Source organism: Giraffa tippelskirchi, chromosome 6 (assembly GCF_054371585.1).
Source record: "Giraffa tippelskirchi isolate mGirTip1 chromosome 6, T2T-mGirTip1v1.2.pri, whole genome shotgun sequence".
NCBI classification, from domain to species: Eukaryota; Metazoa; Chordata; class Mammalia; order Artiodactyla; family Giraffidae; genus Giraffa; species Giraffa tippelskirchi.
In genome coordinates, this window is record NC_137280.1 from 119,913,184 (window position 1) to 119,928,636 (window position 15,453).

At 40.8% G+C, this 15,453-nt stretch overlaps 1 long non-coding RNA gene across 1 annotated transcript in view; it reads left to right on the forward strand.

The window, feature by feature from the left end:
• Positions 1-15,453, forward strand: part of LOC145510755 (uncharacterized) — a 241,913-nt gene that overhangs the window by 138,108 nt on the left and 88,352 nt on the right. The window contains exon 2 of the long non-coding RNA XR_014057276.1: positions 7,979-8,150. This is a non-coding gene — a long non-coding RNA (uncharacterized LOC145510755). The remainder of the gene's footprint in view (positions 1-7,978; positions 8,151-15,453) is intronic.

The following is a 15,453-nucleotide window of genomic DNA, read 5'->3' on the forward strand; positions in this document are numbered from 1 at the left end:
AAAATTTTCTTATGGATTTATCATAGACTTAGAGGAACAATGACAAGAATGAGAATTGACTTTTCATCAGAAATGGAGGTCAGAGGGAATGGTATGCCATCTTTAGAGTGCTGCATGGAAGAAACAAACACAACAAAGCCTATCAGCCTGAAAACCTATATCCAGTGAAAATAAACTCCAAAAATGAGGATGAAATAGACATATTGACACAAGTAAAAGCTGAAAGAATCAATCTCCAGAAGAGCAGGACATGCTAAAAAGGAGTGCTATAGACTAAAAGGGTATAATTTCAGAAGAAAGCCTGGTCCTATAGAAAGGAGTGCTATGAATGAAGGGCCCAAGAAAGAGTGAATAGGTCTATAAGTTAAAAGGACTTTTAAAACTTATAATCAGTCATTTAAAGTAATAATGACAAAGGAAAATGGAGGTTTGTGGTCTTTTAGAACTAAAACGGATGGCAACAAGAGTACAAAGGGTGGGGGCATTGTACTTGGAAACATACTGTCCTTAGTTATCAAACTATTCAGGAAGTAGTAAAATATTTTTTGAAAGTAAAGTGATAAAGATAAATGTGTAATCTCTGGAGAAATCACTAAAATATGCAAAAAAGCATGCCTAACATGCCAATTATTGTTGTTTAGTCACTGAGTCATGTCAATAGCAGATGTGAAATGAAATACTAACAATATAATATTAAAATACTAAAAATATTTGTTTCATTCCACAAATTCAGGATAGAAGTAACAGAAATACAAAGGGTATAAAGGACTAATAATAATCAAACCCAAATTTGGTATATTTAAAAAATATATATATAAATAGTTAATTACATGCAAATGGATTAAACTTCCCGATTAAAAGGCAGAGATTGACAAACTGGATAAAAATGCAAGACCCAACTATATGTAGTTTATAGGAAATACACTTTAAATATAAAGTCACAAACAGAAGGAAAGTAAAAAGTTGGGAAAAGATACCATGCAAACACTATGCTTAAGAAAACAGTTGAAGCTGTCCTAATATCAGAATGAATAGACTTCAAGGTGATAAAAAGATAAAAGGTGCATTAACTGTTAATTAATCAATAAGACATAAAAATCTAAAATTTGTTATACCTAATAACAACGCTCCAAAGTATGTGAAACAAAAATTGACAGAACTAAAGCTGAATCACAGCTGAGGAATGTTAAGACTCTTCTCTTTGTAACTGATATATTGAAAGACTGGTGAGTATATAGGAGATCTGAACAATACTGCCAATAACCTGATCTAATTTACATTTATCCAACATTCCATCCAGCAAAGGCAAAAAGCATATACTTCTCAAGTGCATATGGAGCATTCCTCAACATAGATCATAAACTAGACCATAAAACAAGTCTAAATAAATTTCCAAGGATTGAATTTCTAAGTGTTCTCTGAACAAAATGGAGTCAAAGTAGAAATCAGTGACAACAAGATACCTACAAAATTCTTCAAATATTTGGAAATTAAACAGTACTAAATAATGGACTAAATAGCCCATGAATCAAAAGTCACAAAAGAATTAGAAAATATTTTAAATTTAATAATAATGAAAAGATGACATCAAAATTTGTGAGATGCATAATTTTTAAAGGGAAATGTATAGCTTTAAATGATTATCTTAGAAAATAAGATGCAAAATCAATTACGTTTGTTTGTACCTTAAAATGTTAACAAGAGATAAGCTAATTAAACCCAAGTAAGAGTGGAAATCAATGAAATAGAAAACAAATAATAGGAAAATCAGCAAAGACTAATGTTGGTTTGTTAAAAAGAGTAATAAAATTGATAAATACCTAGGAACATTTATTATTTAGTGGATACAGAATTTCAGTTTTGCAAGATGAAAAGTTCTGGAGATTGGTTACACAGCAATGTGCATATACTTAACAATGTTGAACTGTAGCCTTAGAAATGATTGTGGGGGTAAATTTTATATTACATATATATTTAACCATAACAAAAATTTTTTATATAAAGGAAAAAAGACACAAATTACTGATAAACCAGGAATAAAAGACAAGCTATCACTAAGGACATTAAAAGGATAATGAGGAGATATTGTGAACAACTTTACAGCAAAAGTCCTACAAAACGTCCTATTTCTATTAATACAAAGTAGCCAACATTCAAAAAACATCCATGTCATAAGTGACATATTACTTGAAAAACATAACTTGCAAAACTGACACAAGAAATAGCAAATCTAAACCCTATACTCACTAAAGAAATGGATTTGGTAATTAAACAACTTCCAACAAACAAATGTCCAGACCCATATAGTTTTTCTGGTGAATTCTTTCCAATATTTAAGGAAGAACTAATATCAATTCTACAGAAGCTATTTCAGAAAATATAGTATGAGAGTATACTTCCCAACTTATTTTATGAGTCCAGCATTAGTTTGATGCCAACACCAGACAAGGATATTATAAGAAAGGAAAATTATAGATCAAAGTCCCTTATTAACATAGGTATAAAAATCCTTAAGAAAGTGTTATCAAATGTAATCAATAATATATAGAAAAAGGATAGAGTTCATCTCAGGATATAAAGTTGATATACTATTAAAAACCAATCAATATAATTTATCATGTTAATTACAGAAGAAAGTCATCTTTGCATAGATGCAGAAAAAGCTATGGACAATTTTAACATCTATTCATGATAAAAACTCAGCAAACTGGGCATAAAAGAGAGCTTTCTTGACCCAACAAATGGTATCAACAAAAAACCTATGACTGATATACTAATTGGTAACTGAATGCTTCCTTTCAGAGGCTGAAGACAAAGTGAGGATGCCTCTTTCACAACTTTTATTCAACATTGTACTGGAAGTCTTAGACAAGGCAATACTATAAGCCAAAGAAATAAAGGACATACAGATTGAACAGGAAGAAATAAAATTGTCTTTACTTACAGATGACATGATTTTATACAAAGAGACTCCTAAGGATTTTTAGAAAATGAGTAGAACTAGTAACTAATTTTGCAGTAGTGAAAGATAAACAGTTATGATTCCATATACTAGAAATGAATAGTTGACAGTGAAAATTTTTAAATAACATTTACTACAGTATAAAAAATCGAATATTTAAGTGGGCATTTTTTCCTTTGACAAAGTGATCTTAAAATTTATATGGAAAGAAAAAAAGGCCTAGAATAACCAAAACAGTATTGAAAAAGTAAAACAAATTTGGAAGACTTATCCTACCTGTTTACAAGACTGACTACATAGCTACAGTAATCAAGACAGTGCAGGATTGGTGAAAGGGATAAATGGAACAGAATAGAGTCTGTACATGCACCTACAGATATATGGTCCAAAGATTTTTGACAGGAGTGTCAAGGAAATTCAATGGGGAATGACAATCTCTTTAACAACTGGTACGGGAACAATTGGTTATCCTTTTAAAAAATAAAGGAACTTTGGCGTCTATCTCCAATCATGTATAAAAATCAATTCAACATAGGTCATTGACCTAAATGTAAAAGGTAAAGCAGTAAGATGACTAGAAGAAAAAAACAGAATTTTTTGCAACCTTAGGGTAAGCAAAGATTTCTTAGAGAGTTCACAGAAAACATGAACCATAAATACAAAATCTGGTAAATTGGATTTCATCCAAATAAAAAATGTAGGCTCATCAAAGACATTGTTAAGGAAATAATAGGTTAACACATATGTCTGACAAAAGACCTGCATCCAGAGTATAAAAACTCTTAACAATTCAATAATAAAAAGACAATTCAATTAAAATGGGCAAAACAGTTTTAATAGAGACTTCAGGAGATAGGCAGATGTATAAAGGAGATAGGCCTAATGTATATCATTAGGCCTAAAAGAGATACGCAAATGTATATCACCCAAAAAGTAAGCACCTGAAGAAGTGTTCAACATCATTAGGTTTGAGGGAAATGCAAATTAAAATTACAGTGAGTTACTACTCGTTATCCACTAGAGGTTATCCACTGACAGGGGTTAAAGTGAAACAAAATTGATAACATGAAATGTGAGAGAGAAAGTGGAGGGACTGGAACTCGCCTGCATTGCTGGTGGGAGTATAAAATGATATAACCACTTAGGAAAACTGATTATTTTCTTAAAAAGTTCAAAATACATTTACCCTATGACCTAGCAATTCTACTTTCAGATGTTTACCTGAGAAAAATGAAAATATATTTTAAAAAAATTTTTGCATCAGAATGTTCATAGCAAATTTGTTCATAAAATTCTGAAACTGGAAGATAGCCCAGGTATCTATCAGCAAAGAATGAATGGATAAACTGTGGTACAGTAGTATGACGGGTTATGAGCAATATAGAGGAATGAGCTTCTAATGTACACAGCATTATGGGTGACTCTCAAAACTAGAATGAGTGAATGAAGCTAGATACCAATATATATATACTGTGTGGTCCATTTATAAGAAGTTCTAGAGTAGGAAAAACTAACCTGTGGAAACAGAGATCAGATAAGTGGTTGATTCTCAGGGTGAAAAATTGAGAAGAGCTGTGGGGTACTTTCTGGATGAGAGAAATGTTCCATGTCTTTGTATATATTCTTCAAAATGGATTGAATAAAACACTTAAAACCTGAACATTTCACTTTATGGAAATTATATGCTAATAAAAAATATAGGATTAAAAAATCTTTTTCTCTCACTAGACTTCAAATCCCAGTTACCAGATTTGGAAGTACTGTATCTAAAGTAAGTCAGTGACACTCTCTAACATAAATCACAGCAAGATCCTCTATGACCCACCTCCGAGAGTAATGGCAATAAAAACAAAAATAAACAAATGGGATCTAATTAAACTTAAGAGCTTTTGCACAATGAAGGAAACTATAAGCAAGGTGAAAACGCAGCCTTCAGAATGGGAGAATATATTAGCAAATGAAACAAATGACAAAGAATTAATCTCTAAAACTCATGCAGCTCAATACCAGAAAAATGAACAACCCAATCAAAAAGTGGACCAAAGAACTAAACAGACATTTCTCCAAAGAAGACATACAGATGGCTAATAAACATGTGAAAAGATGCTCAACTTCACTCATTATCAGAGAAATGCGAATCAAAACCACAGTGAGGTACCATCTCACACCGGTCAAGATGGCTGCTGTCACAAAAGTGTACAAGCAATAAATGCTGGAGGGGGTGTGGAGAAAAGAGAACTCTCTTTCACTGTTGGTGGGAATGCAAACTAGTATAGTCACTATGGAGAACAGTGTGGTGATTTCTTAAAAAACTGGGAATAGAACTGTCATATGACCCAGCAATCCCACTTCTGGGCATACACACTGAAGAAACCAGAATTGAAAGAGACACATGTACCCCAGTGTTCGTTGCAGCACTGTTTACAATAGCCAGGACATGGAAGCAACCTAGATGTCCATCGGTAGGCAGATGGATAAGGAAGTTATATATGGTACATATACACAATGGAATATTACTCAGCTATAAAAAAGAATGCATTTGAGTCAGTTATAATGAGGTGGATGAAACTGGGGCCTATGCCAGAATGAGAAACACCAATACAGTATATTAACGCATATATATGGAATTTAGAAAGATGATAACAATGACCCTATATGCGAGACAGCAAAAGAGACACAGATGTAAAGAACAGACTTTTGGACTATGTGGAAGAAGGCGAGGGTGGGATGATTTGAAAGAATAGCATTGAAACATGTATATTACCATATGTAAAACAGATCACCAGTGCTAGTTCAATGCATGAAGCGGGGCGCTCAAAGCTGGTGCTCTGGGACAACCCAGAGGGATGGGGTGGGGAGAGGAGGGAGGTGGGTGGGGGGTTCAGAATGGGGGGACACATGTACACCTGTGGCTGATTCATGTCAATATATGACAAAAACCACAATCTTGTAATTAGCCTCCAATTAAAATAAATTAAAAAAATAAGTTAATGATATAATTATATTTTGATGGGCAAATGCTATGATAAAACTATTGTAAACCTAATTTGAAACATTTTATGAGAGCTACATCCTGTAAGCCTGTTCTTTAGCAGCAGCTATGCTCAAACCCAGATCTGCCCACTCAGCCTTCCCCTGAGGAGAGGAGAGCTGGGCGGCAGGTGAGAGGCAGCCCCTGCCGGCCTCATGGTGAATAGGCAGAGTGTCCACAGAAATGAGCTTCAGTTGTATCTGTTAATTATCTGCTGCTGAATCTGGAGCTTATGAAACCCTGTTCACTAGACTTCAAAAGCTGGTGAGTCGGCTCAGTTATCTCTTTGAGGAACCCACTTTATCCCTCTCGCCAATCTGTGACAGCAAAGATTTGGTTTCATTGCAAAATTGTCTGGCACGATGGCGTCAGGCTGACTTGGGAAGGGTTGGAAAACAGTGATGACTCAGAGCTCTGCTGAGGAGCATCTAACCCACCTATCTCCTCTGCATGCCTTAGCCTGGTGAAGGAGGGGGCAGGGTGGACTTGGCTCCCATGGGAAGGAGGCTCCAGAGGCCTTGCAGAGGTGTGGGGCTAAGTCCTCCATCCTTCCGTGGGAACAAACCTCTGAAGCTAGGCTGGGAAGGGTAGGGCTTGTTTGCTTGCTCGCCTTTCTTTTCTGGTCTTTGGTGATAGTTTTCATTGACTTACATTGACTGGGGAGTCAAAGAAAACTGCATTCCTTTCCTCAACTGGTCAGGGTCAGCTTTGATTTTGGGTTTTCCTTTTCCAATCCTTTTATTAGAGTGAAATTGAGGTTCTGTATCAGGGTCTTAGGTGAGAACATATTTCTGTTTGTTCTGCTTTCCTTGTTTTTCTTGCTGGAGTAAGTGTTGTTTTCCTAAAATGACATATATATTAATTTGTTTACATGTTTCTAAAACTAAGGACGTTAGTTGAATTTATTTGTAGGCAAAAACAGAATGAAAGATTGCTTTCCTACTTGTTTTTCTGCTCCCTGGCATTAATTTCAGAAGTTAAAAATCTGGGTTGTTGCTTCTTGTGCTAACAATTCCCATCTCACTAAATCATGGCACAGATGCAAAGTTTCAGTTTAATTTGGATTCTGGTATTATGCTTACGGAGGTAAATGAAGACCCAGGCTTCGTAAATCTTTTTTGTTTTTCCACTTTTATTTTTACATGTAGCTAGACTCAAAGTTTATGTCCATTTAGCTGACCTTTTCAATAGTGAGAGCTATTTTATAAGGCAGCAGAAGTGAAAGTTATCAGCAAGACTGGGTAATGTACAGTATTTATGAATGAATGTGCAAAAACCAACCTGGGGGTGTAAAATGTGAGGCTGTGCTCAGGCAGAACTGCTTGTGACTTGAGCCTTCTTTGCAGTAAAGCATAATTCATGCTGCTGTTAGCCCTTAAAACAGGAAATAATATACCCATTTAACTTAATCACAATTTATATTACATGTGCATATTTCTAAACAAATGTTGTAGATGGAGAGTTTGGTAGCAATAATATTTATGAATTACACTTTTAGTTAGCAAAGGAAATGTGTGACCTCTTACATTTGGTTTGACATTTGAATTTGGTGTTCAGTGCATTTGACAGGGGTGATGGATTCTCATTAGCTCAATGTATAAACAGGAAATGCTTCCTCGGTGAACAGTTATTAATGTGGGACATCCCTGAATTTGAATTTTTAGTTGCTTATTCTGGTCCAGACTGTGAAACTTATTTAATGTCTCTCTTTCAAAAAAATAAACATAAAAGGAAAAAACAAGGTTTTAATATTGTGGCTAGACAACCTGAACACATGAATGCCAGATTCTGAAAAACAAAATGGTTGGTGAGTGGGTGGCAAGTGAGGCTGCAGAGATCTCAGACACAGGGAGCAGCCCCAGCAGCGGGCGGCCCCCACGTGGCTTCGGCTTGCCTTAATTTCTAAATAAGATAACCTATAGGAATTAGAACATGACGTGGGGGCAGAATGGAGTAAGCTCCTACTTAACCTTTATCCAAACCAGGATTAAAGCTGTTCGTGCAAACCGGGAATCAGAGCCCATTTGCAACGTGACTTCAGACAGAAATTTCATCTTGAGTTTTCAGTGCTAACTTGCGATTCGGCAACAATCCCACGAAACAGGAGCTGAAGGAAAAGGTGCAGGAAAGTTGGGAGAGGCATCCAACTTCTGATGGGTGAGAGGAAAAGCCAGGCCAGTGGGCCAGCGCCCGTGGTGGGCCTGACTCTTCTGAGTCATGCTTCGAATCTAATTAGAAGTCAGTTAGAAACCCGGAAAGTGAAGCTGGCAGGCCCTTAATCTGTATTTCAGGTCTGCAGAGGGGGAAAGTAGCATTTTTATTGTTGGAGGTCAAAGTTTAAATTTAGTTTATATCAGATTACCAAAATATGCTTTCGGTAAGGTTAGATTCTCATGCTCGGAGAGAGTGGGACTGTAATGAAAGCAAACAGGGCCGGAGATAATCCCATTACAGATGAACTCTTCACTCGAGCCTCAAACATTTGGGAACCATAATAACACCATCTCAGCAAGAAGATAAAGGCCGAGCGGGCGGGAGCCAAGAGGGAAGCTCACTGACCCTCTATTCAACATACCCCCCTTTCCCTTACTCCCAGAGCACACCCTGTTCCTGCTTTTTAGCTCACAGCACTTGGAGAAGTGACTTACTTATTAGTTTTTCTGCTGCTTCCGCCCCTAAAATTAAGCCCCACTGGGGTAGAGATTGTTTTTTTCTATTTTGTTCCCTACTGTATACCCACCCTATAGATCACAGCCTGGCTCATAAGAATCTCTCATTAAACACTGGTGGAATGAAGGCAGGAATCTCACTTCCTCTGGGCAGAAAGCAAAGATTTTGAAACCAAGATAGGGAGCCAGCCCCTTTGAGTTCTGAAAGAAGTGACAATTGCCCTAGGAGGAGGAAGGCATGATCATTCCTGTGGGTTCTAGAAGGAAAACCATGAGGCTCAGATCGGAGGTTGCCAGCTCCAAGTCTGTGAGAGCAGGAGCCATGCCTGCCCTGGTATCCAAGGCCTTGCACCCAGCTATGGAGGCTCAGTATCTGGGGACAGAGCTGAACAGAATTAACGAGGAGATGGGATTGGAAGAGCCCTCAATTGCATGTCTGGGGGATAGTGTGTGTCCCTGCCCCAACCTCTCAGGACAGTGAATCAGTACAGGCTGAGCGGGACCCCATGAACACTGCCGGTCGCAGACTGGACGCAGATGAGGGTGAACCATCCGAGGGCCGAGAAAAGAAGTTGACAGGGAGGGATGCGTCTCTTTGGAGCCAGCTTTGCTATCCCTGCTTAAAGCCCCACCAGAACATTCCTGAGTTTGAGACAAAATAAAGCGTCACTCTTCTCCACTAAGGAGGTGCCTGTGGGAAGACGGCGTTCCTTCCTCACGCCTTCTTTTAGAAATCACGTGAAATAGACCGACTGCTTATGCCTCCAGTGAACATGATTTGCAAACTACCCTTTCTCTTCCTTCCCCCATGGAAATAGTGGACAGCCTGACCTCTTCCTTCTTCAAATACTCTCTTAAGAATATTGGTATGGATCCCTGTTTTCTTTTGGCCTCTTAGAACAGAACTTTATTTATCAGTTGGTGAACTCCAGACCCCAGCTCTTTCCTCCCAACTCCTGGTGATGTTATTATTCTATCAGCCAGCAAGGGGGAAAGCCAGAGGCTTCTGCAGCAAAGACCAAGTATGCAAAGCAATATGAAGGGGTCACTTACTGATTGAAGCCTCTGACAGAGGACTGTGAGCCACACAGGGCTGGCTGTTACCCTCAAGCAGCTTAGATACCAGCTGGGAAGATCGCAGCCTCCACCTGTGTGCTTCTGAGGGAGGCAGGTTGACCTGAGGTTGGCATGGTGATAGGAGCCAACCTGGTCCTGGCGTGAATACCACGCTGTGACCCCAGAGGTGAGCCTTGCTCCCTGCTAGGCCTCCCAGACTTTCAAGAGTCTGCCTTTGGCTCAGCTTTTGGGACAGAGAGCAGTCTGGCCTTGAATCATCCCACACAGACCCGGTCCTCTAAAGGGAAACTGAAACCTGTCCTCTGAAGAGGCAGCATTCGGACTAATGTGCAAACTCTCGATGACCAGTGCCACCTTCTGAAGAGAAGGGGGTGCAGCAGGCTGAGCTCAGGAGGCACTTACAAGCATCCACAGAGTGCCAGGCCCTTTTCCTAGATGCCAGCCTTTAAGGACCATGCTCGCTCACAGCCCGGGACCTTTTGTTTGTGCTGGCACTACTCTTATACTCCCTAGTCCTCCATTTTTCCAAAGCCTTCCATTCTCAAGCCCTTGGAAACCTCCACCATGAAGCCCTCCTTGAACACCCCAGATGCTGTCTGTCCCCGAATCTCTGTGGATTTTAAAATTGTTCTCTAAGGGCTGTGTGAATTTTGTCCCCCTGAGCTCTGTGAGCTCCCTGAGTTCAGGGGCAGTGCTACTTCTCTGACCATGCCTTAGTTAATTAGTACACTCCTTAGTATTTATTGGGCTTCCCAGGTGGCTCAGTGGTAAAGAATCCGCCTGCCAATGCAGGAGGCTCTGGTTCCATCCCTGGGTTGGGAAGATCCCCTGGAGGAGGAAATGGCAACCTACTTCAGGATTCTTGCCTGGGTAATACCATGGACAAAGGACCGTGGCAGGCTACAGTCCATGGGGTCACTAAGAGTCAGACACGACTAGGCATGTACGCACATTAGTATTTACTAAGCATGTCTTGAGGTTCAGCTATCACTTTGCCTTTACCTAAGAACTTTGTTTTTGGAGTGATTAAAAACTTTTCTACTTAAAAATATCATAAAAGTTATACATGTTTGCACTAAAAAAAAAAACCCAAACTATTCAGAGGTGAGTAAAGAAAAAGTTAGTAGCTCTTGGGTCCCACTTCCAATCCCGTTCCTGAGGTTATCAGACCTAATGGTATAGGACATCTTTACATCTCTCTCCATGCACCGACAAACTTAAAATGTATGTATACACATATATTGAAATTTTAACTTTTCCTGTTTTAAATTTTTTCTTTTTAAAAATAAAATCTGGCTTGCACTAACCAAATACTCTATCTTGACAGTGCTTTTTAGTTAACTCCACCTCATGGTATTGTGCTAGCTAGTAAATTTGCCGAGAAAAGCTTCCTTTATCATTAAGGGACATAAACATATTCAAACCTTCTGACATTCATGGATAACTCTTAAAAATTTTTATTAATATAAAGGAAAAATAAAAAGAGATAGACTGAGTAATAGGACAATAGATATTAATGGATGCTGCAGTATAATATATGAGTGATTAAAAAGGAAAAAATCCAGCATGGCTTTTTCTGTTAGTACATGTAAGATGTTATTTATTCTTTTTTTCTACTAATAGCTGCATAATTTACATTTGATGGTATAAACATAACACAATTTATTCAACACTTTAACTGATGGACATTCATTTTGATTTTACTTTTTGCCCTAATAAACAGTGCTGCTGTAAACATTCTTGCAGATATGCCCTGTAGGACATAATCCTATAAGTGAGATTGCTGGTATTTTAAATTTTAATAGATGGTGCTACACATCTTTTCGAAAGATTATAGCGGTTTATCAGACCCTAGGAATGAGTGAGCACTCCTGTTTCCCTTACTAGCCCTAGGTGTTACTGTTCTATCACTCTGATGGGTCAGATTTGTTGTTTTAATTTGTATTTCCCTAACTAATGAAGTTGCATATCTTTTATACTGCTTAGTGGCAATTTACATTTCCTTCTCTTTAAATTGCCTTTTCATATCCTTTACCTCTTTTTCTGCTATTCTTTCTTTTTCTTACTTATCTGTAGAAGTCATTTATTAAGATAGCATATAAACCCTTAGCAATAAGTGTTGCAGGTTTTTTTCCGTTCTTTTGATGTTGTCTATCATAAATCTGGTTACCTAAAAATTTAAAACTTTGTATTGTCACATATTAAAACATCTCTTTCTTTATGGCTTCTGGTTTTTATGTCTTCTTTAAGAAGACCTTCTCCCTCAGAGTTTATATATACATTCCCTTAAGTCTTCTTCTACTATTTTTTATAGTTGTATCTTTTTCATTTAGATCTTTAATTCACCAGGAAGCCAGGTATGAGATGCTGTGTAGAGGGGTCTAGCTTTATTTAGCAGGTGATGTTGGACTAACTGCCTATCCATAAAGGAAAAAACCAAACCAAAGCAAGGTTTCCTCTCCCCATTGACTACACCTGTGTCTTGTACGGAGTTATTCTCCTTTTAGGATATGTTAGGTTCCCAGGCCTTTCTTGAGGGTGGAAGACAGCTCCCATTGTCCTGACACTGTACAAAGAATCAGCATGAGCGCTGGTTCCCTGCTTGGGTAAATCTCTCTTTTCTTGACTTTTAGCTGTCAACAGGGAAAGGGGAAGATTTCAATTACACATTCCCAAACCCAGGCCTATGTGAAGCTCTCAGAGCAGCAAATATCCTTCTTTTGGCTTGGGGGATGGTTGGGGAGTGGTGGTGGGAAGGACCGAATTTTGAATTATGACAACCCCAAGTGGTGCCCTAAATCACCAGGTTTCTTACATGCTGGTGACAACAGAGCCCGCGATATAAGAGGTCCTGGTCAGAGACACCCTTGTCCTTGGCAGGCTTGGGGGCGGTGTCTGTCTGGCTTTCTTTTCAGTATCTACTCACAGGCTGAGATTTTCTTTAGGCCAAGTTTCAGCCTGGAGCAAATTTTTTATGGCTGTGAGCTAATCCCCTAGCAAACCCTGGTTTATATAGAAACGCTGACACAGGGCTAGCTCTGGTGATTCAACTGGGGCGGCTGGGCTATTTATGGCTCCCTGATGCCAATAGGGGATAATTCTCATTTAATAGATTCCATTTCTGTGGGGACAGGGATCCCACTTTTTCTCCCCAGTGGAACTTCTTGCACCAGGACCTGAGCAAGTGGATGGCTCCCCGGGGGCAGGAGCAGCCATGGGAGTAGCTCAGGCTGCAGTAAGTTACAACCAAGGTGGGCTTTTCATCCTGGGATTGCAAGAGCCTTAGAAACAAATAAATATTTTCATCTCCTGTTTTGTCTCTGGGCAGTGGGCCCGAAAAGCGTCTTGATTCTTCTCAGTGAGACTTGGGAGAAAAGCTGAGGATGACTTAATTCCCTCTTCCTCTTTCCCTTTCTGCACTTCTTTCTTTGTCCTAAGGACCTGCAGCAAGGGTTCTACGCAGCCACTGTTTGTGGGCGTGAGCCAGGCAGGACTGTACTCAGGGACCCCCGGGAGGTGAGGCCGTGTGCACGGCTGACCTCTCCTGAGACAGCTCCTTTGCCCCAGGTGGGGGCTGACGGGACCATGGGATGGGTTTGCGGCTGGCAGGAGGGGGACAGTTCTTGGTTTAGCTTCATTTCTATTATCAGCCGGTATGATTGGGTTCCAGCTTGAGCTCTTAGAAGAGCTAGGGAGTGCTTTGTTTCCATTCCTCTCAACTGCCTCCTTACATAGGGTCAGACTTTTTAAAAAATTGTGGTAAACTATTCATAGCATGATATTCACCATTTGGAAGCGTACAGTTCAGTGACATTAGCTCAGTTTGTATGGTGCAACCATTTCTATCATCCGTCTCCAGAATTCTTTTCATCTTACCCAGCTGAAATTCTGTGCTCATATTAAACAATAACTCCTGCTCCCTTGGGGGAGAAACTCTTGCCACTATGGGATGAAGGGGTTTGGAGCTGTGAGCTCTGATGACCTGGGGCGGGAGGTGTTGAGAACTGAGCTTGCAGATGCCATGTAGCCTGGTGCTCTCGTCACTCCTTCTTTCCTGACATCACCATCACATTCAATTCTCACTGCTGTCCATGGCCCTGTTAGGTTGGCTCTAGGGAGTCCCAAGAAGCAGCCAAGCCCTTATAGAAGGGCTGAGCCTGTCCCAGTGACATTTGGAGGGTTAGACGGGTGAACTTCATCATCCCCATTTGTCAGAGAAGATCCACAGCAACAGGGTTAAGCAGTCCAGTAAGCCAGTGGCCGAACTGGGGCTTGAACTGGGGCTGCCTGGCTCCAGAGCCTGTGCCCTTAACCAATTCTGTATATTTATTGATAAGCTCTGGAGCTCCTGGTGTCATCCCCAGACCAACAGAGTCATTGCAGGAGCACCGAGCATTGCTCTCAACTCAGCAAAGCAACCAGATTGCGCCCACCTCATCTGTGGCCTTTGAAGTCAGCGATGTCAAAAGCGGGACAGCCTTGTCTTTTACCAGCTTTTATGGGGCCTGTCAGGGGGATGGAAGCACTTAGAGATGGCAGGCAGATAAAGGATGGGCCAGGCCTGCCCTGATAAGGTGGCCCAGGACTGGGGGAGACACCGAAGCTGCCAGGACTGTGGTTTCTGCCTGGGAGTAAGCACGATTTCTGGCAGAGCCGGAGAAGCTGTGAAGACAGGCTGGCGGCCACAGGATTTAGTGGTTTAGCTTTGTTGAAATCCTCAACTTCAAGGACTTCCCCTGGTGACTGAGTTTTGTCAGGCTAATTAAGAGCAAGCCCGGCCCTGCAACCAGCCAAGCTCTGGGAATAGAGGAGGGAGGGGAAGGGTGGGCGAGGGATGCCCAGACACGGCTGGGGGGCAAGGATCTGGTGTCAATCCTGATGGATGGATGAGGCCACCCCCCGCCCCCCCCGCCCCCCCGGCAAGACAGATGGTGAGGAAGATCCCAGGGTGAAGCCTGTTCCGCTTTTCACAGCTCCTCTTCCAGCCCTCCCACCCCCACTTTTCCAAAGGCCCTGACAGGCCTGGAGCTGGGAGGACTTGGGGACTCGAGCCTGGAGGATGGTGGGGGCTTGGGCATCCTTATATTCAGGGTTCATCCGTCATCTTACTCTCACATGGGAGCTTGGCTGGACACTAGAACTTGAGATGTGTCTCATGAGGGATTGTAGGCCTGGAAGGAGGGGAGGAGACACAGGGGCAGAGGGGGTGAGTGTGCTCCTGGATAAAGGACTCCTCAGGGCTCTCCCAGGACTGTCTCCATGACACAGTGAGAATACCTGCCCAGGGACTGTGCACAGCACAGGTTCAGGGAATAGGTGAGATCTTACTAACTAGCTTAATCCTCCCCAAGCTCCTGAGATGGGAGATGGATACTCTTATTATCCCTATTTGACAGCCAAGGAATCTTTGGCTCAGAGAGGTTGAGTAACTCATCCAGTGTCACACAGAGTATATTTGAACCCATGTCTGACACCAGAGCTTCCCAGGTAGAGCTAGTGGTAAAGAATCTGCCTGCCAGTGCAGGAGATGTGGGAGACACAGGTTCAATCCCTGGGTGGGAATATCCCCTGGAGGAGGAAATGGCAGCCCATTCCAGTATTCTTGCCTGGAGAATTTCATGAACAGAGGAGCCGAGCGGGCTACAGTCCACGAGGTCACAAAGAGTCAGACAGGACTGAGCACGCATTCACCTCACTGACACCAGAGCCTAAGC